Consider the following 15976-nt stretch of genomic DNA (forward strand, 5'->3'; position numbering starts at 1 on the left):
GTCTAACTATCTTTGATTGAAACCGCACCTAGTGGTCAGTGTGTGTAGGACGCTCACCCCATCCTCAGGAGGATGGGGGATGCATTGATTATAGAAACTTGTCTTATCACTTCTGATTGAAACTGCAAGCTGCTTCCCCGGACAAAATCGGAAATTAGACAACACAATGCCTGAGGGGAGGGGTGAGCCTGGCCAGCTCGTCCCCTGCTCGCACGCGGTGCCTAAATTTAGTATAAAAGAAGGGGGAGATCTCAGTGCTGACCGGAGCTCAGCTGTGGGATAGAGCGCGCATCGCCCGGCACTTTCTCGGGACTCAAGTGTTGGTCTCCTGCCAGGACTGAAACGGGCTCCCCAGTCTAATGCTACGTTCACACTGCGAGCGTCAAAGACGCCAGCCGTCGCTCCCGCCGCCCTGAACGCGACGCTAGCCAACGCCGGAGACGCTCTCTGACGTCATAGAGTGGGCTGGGACAAGGCCGCTCAGAATGCCAGGCTCTGAGAACTTTTTAAAGGGGCCGCAAAACAAACAAACGTGTAGCTTATATCTTTGCGCCGACTCCTGATAGGACATAATTTGTCAAATAAATATTGTTGTGAGCCAGTTATTTGCATTCCCGCTTAAAATCAAGCGTTCGGGAGGGAAAATGTTACCTATAAATAGTGTAGCGCTTCTTTTCAAATTTACCTTCTCACAATGGATGATCGCCAAGTAGTTGCTTGTGCTTTATGTTTCTTTAGTTAACATAAATAGTACTTAAAATGTATCACGACAGTTCTACTAAAACACATAATTATGTTTTGACAAACACTAATGCTATAAATAGGTTTAACATTACCGACAATTTGCACTGTTTTCTCTGCTATGGCGCCTAAATTACTACTGATCAAAAAAATATATTATGCACTTCACCATCTCACCTGGAACACCGACTGTTTCGGACACCATGGTCCATGCATAATTTTTTTTTATTTATGTCCCTGTATGCAAACAGAGACACATCATATATAACTGGGTACCCGGCCACAGCAATAATAAGTCTCTCCTCCATTGTGCCTAGGAACGGTTGGGTCGGAACAAAAGTTTACACACTTATGTTCTGCGGCGCTCTCTTTAGCGGAGCATCTCTACATTCCCATTGGTTGCCGCCCAACCGCGTCACAGCTCATTAACATAAAGTTGACTGGGATTCAACTTCTGTCTGACGCTCCCGCCGCCCAGATCGCAACGCGCCGCGCCGCTCCTCGACGCCTCCCGACGCTCCCTCCCATAGAGAATGAATGACTTCCGGTCGCTTTGACGCTCTCACCACTCGCAGTGTGAACGTAGCATAAGAGTGAGGGTGGGTGATGATGGCACCTCCGAGTGTAAATAGCTTTGTAGTGTCAATGTGTTGATCCAATCAATTATCACAATAACTATAATATCAAGTTGCACTCTCTATACAGTATATGCATGTTTCAATTGTCACTTTTTATACATGCCTATAATCTCTTGTATTGGCGGTTTTATTATTGCTAATGATATATAATATTATTTGATACCACTTCCAATACGTGATACAGGATTATTTTGCAATCCAATATTTTGGAATATGTTGTGCAGTACAATAGTTCGAGTCATTTTTTTGGTTCAGACAGTAGTCCAGACATGGAGAGTTGTAGGTGTAAAACACCACACAGACATTTTCATCCACTTCGTTCAGCAGGTTTCGCACAGGAGTGACAGCTTGGTTACTATCTTCACAGATGAGCAAGGCACGCTCTGAGTGGATGGCTGTGGAGCCCCTGCCCTTTGGTCTGGCAGCGACCATCTTTTCTCCCTTGTAAAGTCTCTTCGTCTCGTCATTGAGGTAATTCCTGACAGTATCTGGGTTCTCATCGCTAAGGAATTCGTTCTTATTGAAATTTTCCATACACTGTTCTGCTGGGACGTTGATGGCCACAGCGTACTGGGCACCTTCACCACTGTCGGTCTGTTCAGATGGTTTATATCTTGGAGAAACAAAGAGTAAAAACAAGATAAATGAAGACCTGATGTTACTGATGCTGCACATCCCAGGCTTGACACGGTGCACAAATACCATTCCCTCTTTTTATCAGTCAGGATTTTCCTCTGCCTGCTGAATTCACATACAAGTCATGATGACAGGCTGCATGGAATAGTCATGACAACTGCTTCTTGATCATACTTTTGACCAACCTTGAAGGATAACTACTAATATTTAAGAAGATTCGCTACAAATATTTATAGCTGTTTACTCTGACAAATAACTTAAACGATGATGGGAGTCTCACTCGTTTACCTGGTCTCAAAGACTTGGATGATTCTATGGAGAGTGTTCAGATCCACCTTGTCTGCTGATACCACAGAGGAGAACAGGGAGAACAGGAGGAGTCCAGTCAGCACACCTGTACACACCTAAACGGGTAACAAAACACGAATGAGCACAATCACAGACCAGCAGTCTAGAAAAAGGAAAAGATTAGCTTACATTACTTATAAAGACTATTCAAGGTGTGCACATCCAACCCAAGCTGGAATCAGGTGCAGGACAAAGCTAAAGGTAAATGTGAAAAGGAGGAATTCTCACAAACTGTATTTGATGCTCCAAAAAAGAATTTGACCCCTAGACCTTCAAAAGTCTGATGAAATGTTGCACATTATTAAACATTTTGGGAATATCAAATACAGTCTTCCTTTTTTAATTCATACTACATTACTGTAGGAATTAATAGCTCAAATAAATTTTAATATTCTCCACCAATATGTTTGAATTAATTAAAGTTTAATTAATTATTATTTAATGCTGATTATTAATCAATTGTTATGCCGAATGGTCGGCTCCTCCTAACTCAATTGCGGTATCCCTGTGAGTCTGGTAATGTGAGACTTAAATGGGATTCACTAATTACCAGTATCGCTTAGTAACCTGGGTTAGAAGGCTCGTCCAGCGAGCTGCATCACCAGGTAATGTACACGATTGGTAGCGAAGCTCCCCTCACGGCCAATGAGAGAGAGAATCGCGATGTTTCAGGCGAGTTTGAGGTTCAGAGCGTGTAGCAAGATCGCACAATGGCAGGAACTTATTATGAGACACACAATGACGGAGGCTAAAGTTGTGTAAAAGACATGCATTTATTCCTAGCTAACACTACAACTGACATAAGACAGACATTACACCTAACACAAACAACAAACACGAAATAACGGAATAAAACAAACAATGTAATTATGAAAATGCAATGACCGGATTTAAATGAGTAACCTTAAATGGGAAATACTGTTCTACAAAGCAAGCATAGTTTGTGGAAACACGACCCTAAAGTCTTATAGCAGGTTAAACAGAACAGCTTAAGTTGTTAGAATGAAAGGAAGTTGGTTTACTTGGTTGAAGAGTGGGGGGGGGGGGGTCTTGGCAGTTGATGGCAGAGCTGCTGAGCTGATGGCACTCAGGAAGGCGCGGCGTTTGGAGCAGTGGAGTGGAGTCCCTTTAGATTCTCTCTCCTGGTGAAGCTTTGTCTTGGGTGCTGTTCTCTGTTCAGCTGGGCCTTCACCGGAGGGCTTCTTGTGGGTTTCTCTTCTCCCGGGCTGATGTTCTCCTTCGGGCGGATGGTTTTCTCTGCCCTGCTGCTGGTTGTTCTCTGCTCTGGTTGGCGGTTGTTCTGCTCGCCTTTGTTCTGAGGTGCCAGGATTTTTATGGTCTAAAGTTCATGAATAGGGATGACCAGGAATTCGACTCCTGGCCCAATGGCTGGCCATCCATTTGGCGGGCTTTCGGAAGGGGGTCTGTATCAGTCCTTTTGGGGATTTATGGCCCGCCAGATTCTACCTTTACTGATGATTTTCATTAAGCTGTTATAACTTTTGATACATCCACTTTTATGGTAATCACTGACCAGATTTGGAATCAGGGGTGATTAACAATCAGTTTGATACCAAACATGCCATACCAGCTTCACAGGTACATACCTCATACCATCTGCATTAATTGATTAAACAATTAATTATTGTATCTATGTGACTGATTCATATCAGTATAGGATACAGGGGTTTTGGGTTGCACCTCAACAGATGTTACACTTTGTGCGGATATTACATCGAATATTCCTATTACAAACAGCACATCTTATCCATAGATAGGCGTGGCCGTTAGTTTGTGGTAATATCAATATAAGTTGCACATCTGGAAACAACATATTTTGTTTGGTGTGGCTTGTGCCAATTCATCTTCTCCAGAATGGATAAGATACACCTTAATTCAGTTCTTTCAACATAGCATGGTAGAAACAAAGAAACTTGGTAACCGTCCACCAAGATCAGATAAGGACCACAAAGGAATGTTGGAAGAGAAGGGGGGGGTTTTAACACAGAAGACTCTCTAAAAGTTAGGACACATACAAACATAACGTATCTGTATATTGAGACTAGTAGTCGTGAGTAAATCAATGTACAGGGTATACAAAAGCCAAACTTAAATGAAACTTCCTTTAGGGTGTTTGTCTGTTGGGTGAGTGAAATGTAAGGCAGAGTGTATGTGGAGGGGGTTAGGTGCCAAGTCGAGGGACCCCTGTCCGGGAAGTCCACTCTGCTTGTCTGTAGGTCCCTAAATCTTTGGGCAATAAAAGTTGGAGTGCTAGCCTCCCTGGTTATCTGTGTGTGTGTGTTTGTGTGTGTAACCCCCCTTTGGTGCCTCTCGTACCAGGCTCGGCCTTGTCTCAGGCCACCTGGAATTTAGGCCCTGTGATATGTGCATGTGTGATCCTACATATCCCCCCTTTCGGCTGATGATGGCATTGCCATCATTCAGGCGACGGAAGTTGAAACAGGATCACCACCATGCAACGAGGCATTGTTGACATCCCATTGTTTGGCACTCTGGGTGGCACAGTGACAGGATGGACAGGGAGGAGGCGCAGGGGCTGGCGCCTGGCTTCTGGGACCGCGAGGAGTGGTGAATCTTATGTCGAACAGGTTGCCAACGGCTGCTGCAGCTCCCAGCAGGGTGCTCAGGAGCCTCTTGGGCCATCGATTGGACTCAGCTTGGGTCACGGTCATTGGGTTACTGCTCCAACCTGTGGGTAGTGTCAGCGGCAGCATGATGCAGGGCCTCCTGAGTCCATCTGACACCTGTCCCACTAGTTTGGGGTCTCTCGGGCAGGTAATGGCTCAGTTGACATCGTCCGACGAATACTCTTTCTGTGTGGGTACAACAGTTAGTAATCAAGAGACCGGGCTGTCCCCGGACGATGGTGCTAGGCGGAGGCCCAGGGAACGCCGTGTCAGACTGGAGCCTCAGCCTCCTAGCCAGAGTAACGCTAGTAGCGGGGGCAGCATCATCCTAGTAATAGGGGGTAGAAAATAAAGACCAAATTAGGATTGAGGGGGTGAGTCGAGACTCTGAATGTTTTGCACACCGGTGCAAAAGGAAACAGGAGAAAGAAATAGTGGGCAACAATTCTCGGCCAGAGAACAATTGCAAAGAAACAAACAGGACAAAGAAAATTGCAAAACCGGATCCTCTTCAGTAATTTCCCGGGCACGCGTGAGCCACCCCAGGTCCTTACCAAAAACAACAACCAAAATAAAATGAAAAGCTATCAAAAGAAAGAAACAGATAAGTACGGCAAAAACTGAAAAGGTCACCCAGATATCAGTAGTCAGGCCCACCACCTTAATCTACCCTATCTGTGACTATCTTTCCTCCCCTTTCTCTTTGGTCTTTCTCCTTGGGAGTTTGGGGAGATTTCAGACTGAAAAGATGTCTTTCTTTTGGTTGGAATGTGGTTTATTCCAAGCTGCTGGCTTCGTCTTGAGAAGACTGGTTGGTGGGTGTTTCAGGCTTTGTCTGGGCTTGGTGTTTCTTGATTTGATTCCGATGAACCCACTTGAGGCATGTTTCGTGGGTGCCTTTGTTGGTTCGGATTCGGTAAGCCACAGGTGACAGTTTGTCCACGATCTCATGTGGTCCCTACCAGCGTTGTAGAAGCTTCCTGGAAAGTCTTTGTGCTGAGTTTGGTTGCACAAACCTATAGTACCAGATTTTGTCTCCCACTTGGAGTTCATCTTGTGAGGTTTTCTGGTCATAGTAGGCTTTCCTGCCCTCTGCAGTTCTTTGCAGGTTTTGTTGGGCGAATGCAAAGGAAGTTCTCAAATGCTGGTGCAGGCTGTCCAGATATTGTTGTGTGGTGTAGGCTGTGATGAGATTGTTGTCACCAGGTTGGTAGAGCAGGTGGAGAGGGAGTGTCATTTGTCGTCCTGTCATCAGTTCGAAGGGGGACACTCCTGTGGACTTGTGGGGTGTGGCTCTGATTGCCATGAGCACCAGAGGCAATTTCACATCCCAATCTTTCTGATTGGATGCCACATATTTCTTGAGCACACCGACGATGGTTCGGTTGGTCCGTTCTACTTGGCCGGATGCCATAGGATGGTGGCTGATGTGGAACTGGGCTTTGATCCCCAACAGTTTCCAAATGTCCTGCATCACTTCGGCTGTGAAGTGGGTGCCTCGGTCTGAGTTGACTTTCAGTGGGAGGCCAAACCTGGAGAACACATGGTCCGTGAGCAGATATGCCGTTGTCTGGGCTGTGTCGTTGGGTGCCAGGAGGCATTCTACCCACAAAGTGAACTGACAGGTGACTGTGAGGAAGTATTTGTTTCCGCGAGCTGATCTCGTCAGGGGTCCTACCCAGTCAATCTGTAGATCTGACCATGGGAAATTGATACCCCGTCGCTGCAGAGGTGCCTTGTAGGTTGTTTTGGCATTGCAGTGTCCTGCACAGGGTGCGTCGTGGGCGTACAGTAGCATGACCCCCCTTTGTGCCTGAGGGACCACGAGCTGTGGTGAAGTGTGGGCATCAGGGACACCAAGAGGTACGCCCTCGGCAAGATGAAGAAAGGGTAAAGCCATGATCAGGTGATGGAGGTCAGGAAGGGATGCCTGATCAGTTGTGGAGATCGAGTTAGCAGAGAGGTCGCAGAGATGATCGCAGACCTTGCTGAGCACAGCATCAGTGGGCTGGAGGGAGACGATGTCAGAGTTGGAGACCTGAAGGGAAAGTTTCAGCAGTGAGGCCTCTGGCATCGAGGTAGGTGCTCGGCTGTGGCTGCAGGTGAAGACCTGGACAGCATGGGCGGGTGGGAGGGGACAGTCACCATGCAGTGCTCCTGCTTTAGCGAGTGCATCAGTGTGGTCATTGTACGTCTTGTCCAGTTCTGGGAGTCTGGAATGACCACAAACCTTCTTCCAGTAAATCTGCGTGTTTCGTGCGGTAATCAGAGCATCGCACGTGTGCAGGAGGTCTTGGTGTTTGACTGGCTTGTTCCTTGATGTCTTGAAGCCATTCCGTGTCCAGTGAGGGAGATGGCACATGAAGTTGAGACGTGCATAGCTGAAGTCTTTGCAGATCAGCAGGTCCTTTACTTCACGTTCGGAGGCCATGTCCAGGGTGATTAAGATTGCTGCCAGCTCTGCGTACTGTGACGTGTGAGGACCAAGCTTGAGCTGTTGTGGTGGGACAGGGTCGTCATTGAGCCACAGAATGCCAGCTCCAGCTTTCAGGGTCCCCTGATGTTTGAATGAGCACCCATCTACATAAATGGTGATCATGTCTTGACAGACATTTTCATCAACGTAGTGGTGTTGCGACGGTTCCATTGGTGTGGGCGTGTCCACAATGTTGGGTGCTGCTGGTCCCTCCTGAGAATAGCTGTGGCAGCTGGGTGACTGTACTGCGTCAGGCTGGGCAGTTCTGGCATGAATTGTCAGGTGTTGGTCGTCAGCAAGCTCCACGTGACATACAGTCTCTTTTGTCACTGGTGACTCTTCTACCTCCATGGTCATGACCACATCTGTGACTTCCGTGCCTTGGAGCCACATGCATTTCCCGATCTTGGGGCAGAAGGATCCCTGGGTAGGGTCCAGCCTGCACAGGAAGGAGTCATGATGCTGGTATGGGTCTCTTGTGTCAAGACACTGATCTCCTGCTGCGTTCTCTCCATGGTGTGGAGTGAGGTCTGAGGAGACAGCCAAGGTTTGACATTCCCATGTGGCTGTGTCAGGTGTCCACAGTGGCAGCGGTTCTCTAACTTGAGCCCAAATTTTCTGACGTTGGAAGTCTAACAATGGCTCAAACCGGTTCAGCAAATCTTTCCCAATGAGAAATGGAATGGACTCAAGTTGGGAAATGTATACAGGGTGCATTACATTCATGGGGCCGATGGACAAATTGAGGGGGATCATGTGATCCATCCTGGTGCCCACTGGTGAATATGCCTGCACGTCCAAAGAGCATTTCCTCGGCTGGAGGGTTTTGTTCTTCTGGGCGGCTAGGTGCTGCACCTGGTAGAAGTGACTGGCTGACATGAGGGTAATGTCTGCTGCAGTGTCGATGAGGGCCTCGAGGGTGAGAACATCTTCCAGGGTGATGGAGAGGTAGAATTTCTTGGCTACCCCCCTTTCCATCAGGTCACCCAGAAGCTGTGGCACCGGGGCCTGGCCAGGAATTGGTGAGGCGTCGCCACAGTCGGATTGGTGCTCTGAGTCAAGGCACACAACCAGGACAGTGCTGCCGGGCACCGGCGGGGGCTCATCCCCTTGATCAAGCTCTGTGTTGGTGACGGCAACATCAGGTGCTCTTACTGGGCATGAGTCAGTAGCACTTTCTAATTGAGGTGGGACTTCTTCAGTTGTTCCAATATGTCTGGTAGGGAAGGCCAATGACTGTTGAGTGTCATTTGGGGCTGACCTCTGAGGGAGTTTGTAGGCATTGTCTGGTGTGGGTTCAGGTGAGGGTTGTGGGGTCCTGCGTGATTTGTGCTTCCGTCCTAGTCATTTTGGATCTTTCTTCTGAAAGTCCTCTTGACCCTTGAGGGGATGCTGAGTAAAGAAATCACGCAGCAACTGTAGTAGATTAGACTCTTTTTCTTCCTTGGTTCGTCCAGGCCTCGAGTCTGGATCGTAACCTCTCCTTCTGTCTTGCCAGTTCCGTGGTGGATTCCGTCGGGAACTTGGGGGAGAGCTTGGTTTAGGAAACTGGTTTCCCTGTCGGTCTCTCCACTTGTTCCATGGTTCCATTGGTCTTAGCTTACCCTTGTTAAGATAGCGCCGTGTCTCCCACCAGTCTGGCTGAGTCTTTGACTGCTGTGGGGGCACACCAGGGTAATGCTCACTGTGGCTTGCTGCTCTCCAACCTCGGTCATGGATTGGTGTTTGATGAGGAGGGTGGCCACCTTCCAACGCTAGGTTGGGATCTGTAGTGCTAAGGTTCAGCACTGCCGGAGCCTTGGTTGCCTTCTCAGCTGCTGCTCTTTGTTTGTGGTACGCCTTGATCGCCAGGTCTCGCAGTTGTTGACTTGTCATGGTGCGGGGACAAGCCATGAGCCCCAGGTAGTGGTTAATGGTTGGGTGGAGGTTCCGAAGGAAGAGAGCCTTGAAGTTCGCATCTTCTTCCATGTCTGGCTCATTTCTGGACCCAAAATATGCCCGACGAAGGCGATTGTAGTAGGCTTGGGGAGCTTCTTGTCTGCTCTGTTTAACATCAAAGGCGATGGCGATACCTTGTTCTGACTCAGGATCAGCGAACTCTCGAATCAGGGCTTTGTGTAGCAGCTTGGAGTCGGCCTTGATTCGACTTGGCTGTCGATCCAGGAAGCTGCGGAGCTCCAGACTAGATGTGATCCTGATGAGGTAGACTCTGTCCTCATTGGTCACATTGTCCAGTCTTTGGAGGTGGAAGTCGATGTCCTGGAGGTAGGCGTGAATGTCGTGGCCTCCTCCGGGATTCGGGGTGAACGTGTTGATATTCCGAGCTACTTTATCAAGCTCCTTTGTGGTAGCACGGTGCTGGTGTAACGTTCGCTTTGGTAGGCCTGTTCCATCCGTGGTGTCTTCTCCGAGAGGGACCTTCTGGGTTCTTGGTTCCTCAAGGTCCGGTGTTGGGCAAGGCGGTACCTTGTCCCAGTGAGAGGTCCCTTGAGCGCAGTCTGAGTGCCTTGGGGGAGACAGCATTGTTGGAGAGGAAGTCGGTGCCATCACTGAATCGTAGGATGTTCCAAATTCTGACTTCACCTCATATGCTTGCTTCAGTCCCCGTCTCAGCTGGTCAATCTCTTCTGCGTCAGCCCAATGTTTCGTTCTGGCCTCGGTGAGCTGTTCTTGGGAACTGATCAGTTGGTGATTCAGCTTGTGCAGGCGTCTCTGTGCCTCATCCAGATGGTTTTCCAGGGCCTGGATCCGACCATCCTTTTTCTTGAGCTCCGCGTGGGCTCTGTCCAGCAGGGTGTCGGCCTGGTCCAGTCTGGCTTCAAGGTTTTTTCTGGTGGCTCTGGCTTGCTGTTTTTGCTGGTCAGCTTCAACTCTGAGCTCTTCCAGGGCGTGTTGAAGCTTTTTGCTGGTGTGAGGCATTTCACCTTCTTCTGTCTCCTCCTCCTCATGGGGTGGAGAGCTTCTCTTTTGGAGTTCTTGCTCCAGATTCCCAATGTGATGCTGGGCCTGGGCGGCATCTCTCTGTGCCTCTGCCAGTAGTCGTTGGGTGTTTTCCTCCTGCTGTTGGAGTGCTTGCACCCTTTGCTGGAGACGGGACGTTCCCTCTTCATTCATCTTCAGCCTGGCTAGTAGTTTGTGTGCGAGGGAGCCGAGTATTTTGGTTAGCTCTTTACTCCCGCATTTCTGAGTGGGTGGCATGTCCATAAGTTTGGCAATGTCGTCCTCAATTTGGTCAGCTTCTTTGGACCATGTGAGATTGACATGACCGGGCGGCAAGTTGGGAGTCACATCTTCAGGCCAGATACCAAAATCTTTCCACTGGTCCAGTGGGCTTTCGATGTGGGTCATTGTGACTCGGTCAACAGGAGGGTGGCCGCAGATATCTGTTATACTCAGGCTGGCTGTTGCCTAGGTGGGTGGCTTGACACCTAAATCTGGGCGAACAAATAAAACCAACAAAATAAAATAAAGTAGAACTGGGACCTGTCAATGGGTAACTGGAAGGGTGTAGTGAACCACGGGAATAGTTACCCACGACAAAATAAACAAACAAAAATTGTTCCCTGGGAGAAGTTGTTGCAGGTTAGAACAGTGTGAGTTACTCTAGAGCCTGAGAGATGCCCTAGTGAGGGGGAAAGGATAAAGCCTTATCCTGGAAATTGCAGATCTGTGGCTATTGACAGTGTCAGAAGACCACAGGAGAAGTTGGGAACAGGAAATGAGAAATAACAGCTTCAAACCAATGGGACTGCATTCAAACGTAGCTTGCTGTTGCAGATCAGATTACCCCTGGGTTGGGCTCTGTTGTACAACTCCGCTTTGACCAGAAGGGGGACCACTAGCAGGTTCTGCTTTATTTGTCCCTATATGAGGCGTTGCGGTGTTAAGCTAGTCATGCAGTTAGAGAGGCTTGAACGCTGTCAGGTGTCCCTCCTGAGTAGGGCACGTCCCACAAGCTCAATCCCAGCCAAGCAGGCCCAAGTCCAGCTCCCACTCCCCCGATCCCCAGCACTGTCAACTTGGAAGGGGATGTTCTGTACGCACAACTGAAACAACCCAGGTGGGGCTCAGCTTATCGGGCGCACTTTTGGCCCTGACTCGAACAAGAGACGGCGCAACGGCACTCGGGTGTCACCCAACCGATTGAGAGTCCAAGCTAGGGCTGTTCTCCTGAACTTCGCCCTAGACGAGGTCCTGCTCAAACTTGTAATGACCTCCCGAGATACCTGCCAACCTTGCCCTTAATGAGTCAGCGGGTGCAGCCCAGCTGGCGCGCTTTTGGGTTGCCAATTGCTGAGAACTCCCTTCGGTTCTGACAAACTGTACGATCGTAAGCAGTGACAGCAGAGCTACAGGTAAGCTCAACCAACAGAGAGCAAATGGTAAGCACTCAGCACAGGAAAAGCTCAACCGATCACGTCCAAAACCTCAATGCCTCCCTGATGTGTAACTGGTTTACTGTTATTAATAATGGTTGAACTTCTATGCAAGTCTCCTTGTTGGGGGAGAGAGAGTGAATGAAAGCATAAAATGAAGTAAAACCTAAAATAAATCAAAAAGGTAAAACAGAAATCAAACCAAATTAATTGTGTCTTATTGTTCAATTGTAAACATCAATTAGTTATGCAGCAATAACCTAATTAGATGTTAATGTGTTGTGATCTAATCGATTTGGTCTGTGAAGTTGATTCCTGCTTTCAGGCAAGAACCTGTGTGTCCAATTATGTGTGTTGGTATTACCGGTGTTGACCACTAGAGACCCAACTCAGATGTTGTTACACTACTATGGCTGACCACTAGAGGCGCAATTTCGAAATGGAGTGGTAGTCCAATGCCTGACCACTAGAGGCGCAATTTCGAAATGGAGTGGTAGTTCAATGCCTGACCACTAGAGGCGCAATTTCGAAATGGAGTGGTAGTTCAATGCCTGACCACTAGAGGCTCAATGGGACGTTGCTCCCTTTGTGGGGGGGGGGTCCCAGGTACGTGAGCCTAAGGGGTGGGGTCACTGGTGACCCAGGAGAAAAAAACAAATGGCGTCAGGCAGGCCTTCAGGGCTCTGACCTTTAAGTGGTTAGAGTGGCGTTCGCTGACTGCACTCGTAACCAAGACGGTTGCTAGGCGATTGCCGACGCTAGATGAGTGACATACACTTTTAACGTATGCACACGCCGCTTGCGGCTAACTTCTGCGTCTTGCGCAGTTTAAAACCCCTTAAAACAATTGCTGAAGCGAGACAGCGCTCGCGTTACGGCGACAGATCTAAATAGCGAGTGCACTATATCTCGTCGCAAATGGTGCTTAACCACGGCGGGTCTCAAGCACTGCAGACTCCCAAATTCTAAATAACACACACACTTGGCTCACAGCGCAAAGTGTTGTTAAACTTGCTTTGTCTAAAGCAGGCACACACATACGAGAAAGATCCTGATAGGTAGCTAAGCTATCGGTCTTATCTCAGGGAGTCCTAGCAACAGAATTCAGGTTAGATCCTCTTAACAAGAATTCCTGTTCGCTAATAGAAAGAGAGATCTCTGCCAGGATTTATAGAAACGGAGAAACTCGTCCGAATCGTCCTGGAAACAACGCGCTATACCTGAGAATCTCGTCAGATATAGGGTTTAAATTTACTGCAGTTTAAAACGAATGAAACCTAAAATAAAATAACCGAAAATAAAACAAAAGAAAATAACTACTAATAATAGAAATAAAAATAATAAGCCCGTATATCCCGCTTAAATGCCTTCGGACTGCCGTGAGTGCAATTAATCCTCAACTTTGCAACCTGTTCACAGTAGCGCTTCTTCAACTGCACGTTCGGTCATAAAAAGTTTAAATTGTGTGCTCACAAAAAGTTTGAACCTTGTGCCCGTATTCTCCACCATTAATGTAGGAATTAATAGCTCAAATAAATTTTAATATTCTCCACCAATATGTTTGAATTAATTAAAGTTTAATTAATTATTATTTAATGCTGATTATTAATCAATTGTTATGCCGAATGGTCGGCTCCTCCTAACTCAATTGCGGTATCCCTGTGAGTCTGGTAATGTGAGACTTAAATGGGATTCACTAATTACCAGTATCGCTTAGTAACCTGGGTTAGAAGGCTCGTCCAGCGAGCTGCATCACCAGGTAATGTACACGATTGGTAGCGAAGCTCCCCTCACGGCCAATGAGAGAGAGAATCGCGATGTTTCAGGCGAGTTTGAGGTTCAGAGCGTGTAGCAAGATCGCACAATGGCAGGAACTTATTATGAGACACACAATGACGGAGGCTAAAGTTGTGTAAAAGACATGCATTTATTCCTAGCTAACACTACAACTGACATAAGACAGACATTACACCTAACACAAACAACAAACACGAAATAACGGAATAAAACAAACAATGTAATTATGAAAATGCAATGACCGGATTTAAATGAGTAACCTTAAATGGGAAATACTGTTCTACAAAGCAAGCATAGTTTGTGGAAACACGACCCTAAAGTCTTATAGCAGGTTAAACAGAACAGCTTAAGTTGTTAGAATGAAAGGAAGTTGGTTTACTTGGTTGAAGAGTGGGGGGGGGGGGGTCTTGGCAGTTGATGGCAGAGCTGCTGAGCTGATGGCACTCAGGAAGGCGCGGCGTTTGGAGCAGTGGAGTGGAGTCCCTTTAGATTCTCTCTCCTGGTGAAGCTTTGTCTTGGGTGCTGTTCTCTGTTCAGCTGGGCCTTCACCGGAGGGCTTCTTGTGGGTTTCTCTTCTCCCGGGCTGATGTTCTCCTTCGGGCGGATGGTTTTCTCTGCCCTGCTGCTGGTTGTTCTCTGCTCTGGTTGGCGGTTGTTCTGCTCGCCTTTGTTCTGAGGTGCCAGGATTTTTATGGTCTAAAGTTCATGAATAGGGATGACCAGGAATTCGACTCCTGGCCCAATGGCTGGCCATCCATTTGGCGGGCTTTCGGAAGGGGGTCTGTATCAGTCCTTTTGGGGATTTATGGCCCGCCAGATTCTACCTTTACTGATGATTTTCATTAAGCTGTTATAACTTTTGATACATCCACTTTTATGGTAATCACTGACCAGATTTGGAATCAGGGGTGATTAACAATCAGTTTGATACCAAACATGCCATACCAGCTTCACAGGTACATACCTCATACCATCTGCATTAATTGATTAAACAATTAATTATTGTATCTATGTGACTGATTCATATCAGTATAGGATACAGGGGTTTTGGGTTGCACCTCAACAGATGTTACACTTTGTGCGGATATTACATCGAATATTCCTATTACAAACAGCACATCTTATCCATAGATAGGCGTGGCCGTTAGTTTGTGGTAATATCAATATAAGTTGCACATCTGGAAACAACATATTTTGTTTGGTGTGGCTTGTGCCAATTCATCTTCTCCAGAATGGATAAGATACACCTTAATTCAGTTCTTTCAACATAGCATGGTAGAAACAAAGAAACTTGGTAACCGTCCACCAAGATCAGATAAGGACCACAAAGGAATGTTGGAAGAGAAGGGGGGGGTTTTAACACAGAAGACTCTCTAAAAGTTAGGACACATACAAACATAACGTATCTGTATATTGAGACTAGTAGTCGTGAGTAAATCAATATACAGGGTATACAAAAGCCAAACTTAAATGAAACTTCCTTTAGGGTGTTTGTCTGTTGGGTGAGTGAAATGTAAGGCAGAGTGTATGTGGAGGGGGTTGGGTGCCAAGTCGAGGGACCCCTGTCCGGGAAGTCCACTCTGCTTGTCTGTAGGTCCCTAAATCTTTGGGCAATAAAAGTTGGAGTGCTAGCCTCCCTGGTTATCTGTGTGTGTGTGTTTGTGTGTGTAACCCCCCTTTGGTGCCTCTCGTACCAGGCTCGGCCTTGTCTCAGGCCACCTGGAATTTAGGCCCTGTGATATGTGCATGTGTGATCCTACATTACATTACCATGATGGAGGCCGGTGGGCTTGGCGTAAGTCAGATCTGAGAAGCTGAGATAGTTTCTTCTCCTGCTGTGCTTAAGCAGGCAGGCTGTAGCAGCAGGAGAGAGCGCTGGTATATATACTGTACTGTATGTGGTGAAGAAGCTGGTATATATACTGTACTGTATGTGGTGAAGAAGCTGGTATATATACTGTACTGTATGTGGTGAAGAAGCTGGTATATATACTGTACTGTATGGGGTGAAGAAGCTGGTATATATACTGTACTGTATGTGGTGAAGAAGCTGGTATATATACTGTACTGTATGGGGTGAAGAAGCTGGTATATATACTGTACTGTATGTGGTGAAGAAGCTGGTATATATACTGTACTGTATGTGGTGAAGAAGCTGGTATATATACTGTACTGTATGGGGTGAAGAAGCTGGTATATATACTGTACTGTATGTGGTGAAGAAGCTGGTATATATACTGTACTGTATGTGGTGAAGAAGCTGGTATATATACTGTACTGTATGGGGTGAAGAAGCTGGTATATATACTGTACTGT

At 47.3% G+C, this 15976-nt stretch overlaps 2 protein-coding genes and 1 long non-coding RNA gene across 5 annotated transcripts in view; all 3 read right to left on the reverse strand.

Moving 5' to 3' along the window:
* LOC140588729 (NLR family CARD domain-containing protein 3-like) overlaps positions 1-15976 on the reverse strand; it is a 300771-nt gene that overhangs the window by 239552 nt on the left and 45243 nt on the right. The gene's annotated exons all lie outside the window — the stretch shown is intronic.
* LOC111837912 (NACHT, LRR and PYD domains-containing protein 3-like) overlaps positions 1-15976 on the reverse strand; it is a 253964-nt gene that overhangs the window by 59182 nt on the left and 178806 nt on the right. The window lies entirely within an intron of this gene.
* On the reverse strand, positions 1875-15624 carry LOC111843701 (uncharacterized). Its single transcript, XR_011989920.1, has 3 exons — positions 15431-15624; positions 2304-2419; positions 1875-1992 (listed from the first exon to the last, which is right to left on the reverse strand). It is a non-coding gene; the product is annotated as an uncharacterized lncRNA (long non-coding RNA).

Source organism: Paramormyrops kingsleyae, chromosome 4, assembly GCF_048594095.1.
Source record: "Paramormyrops kingsleyae isolate MSU_618 chromosome 4, PKINGS_0.4, whole genome shotgun sequence".
Classification (NCBI taxonomy): Eukaryota; Metazoa; Chordata; class Actinopteri; order Osteoglossiformes; family Mormyridae; genus Paramormyrops; species Paramormyrops kingsleyae.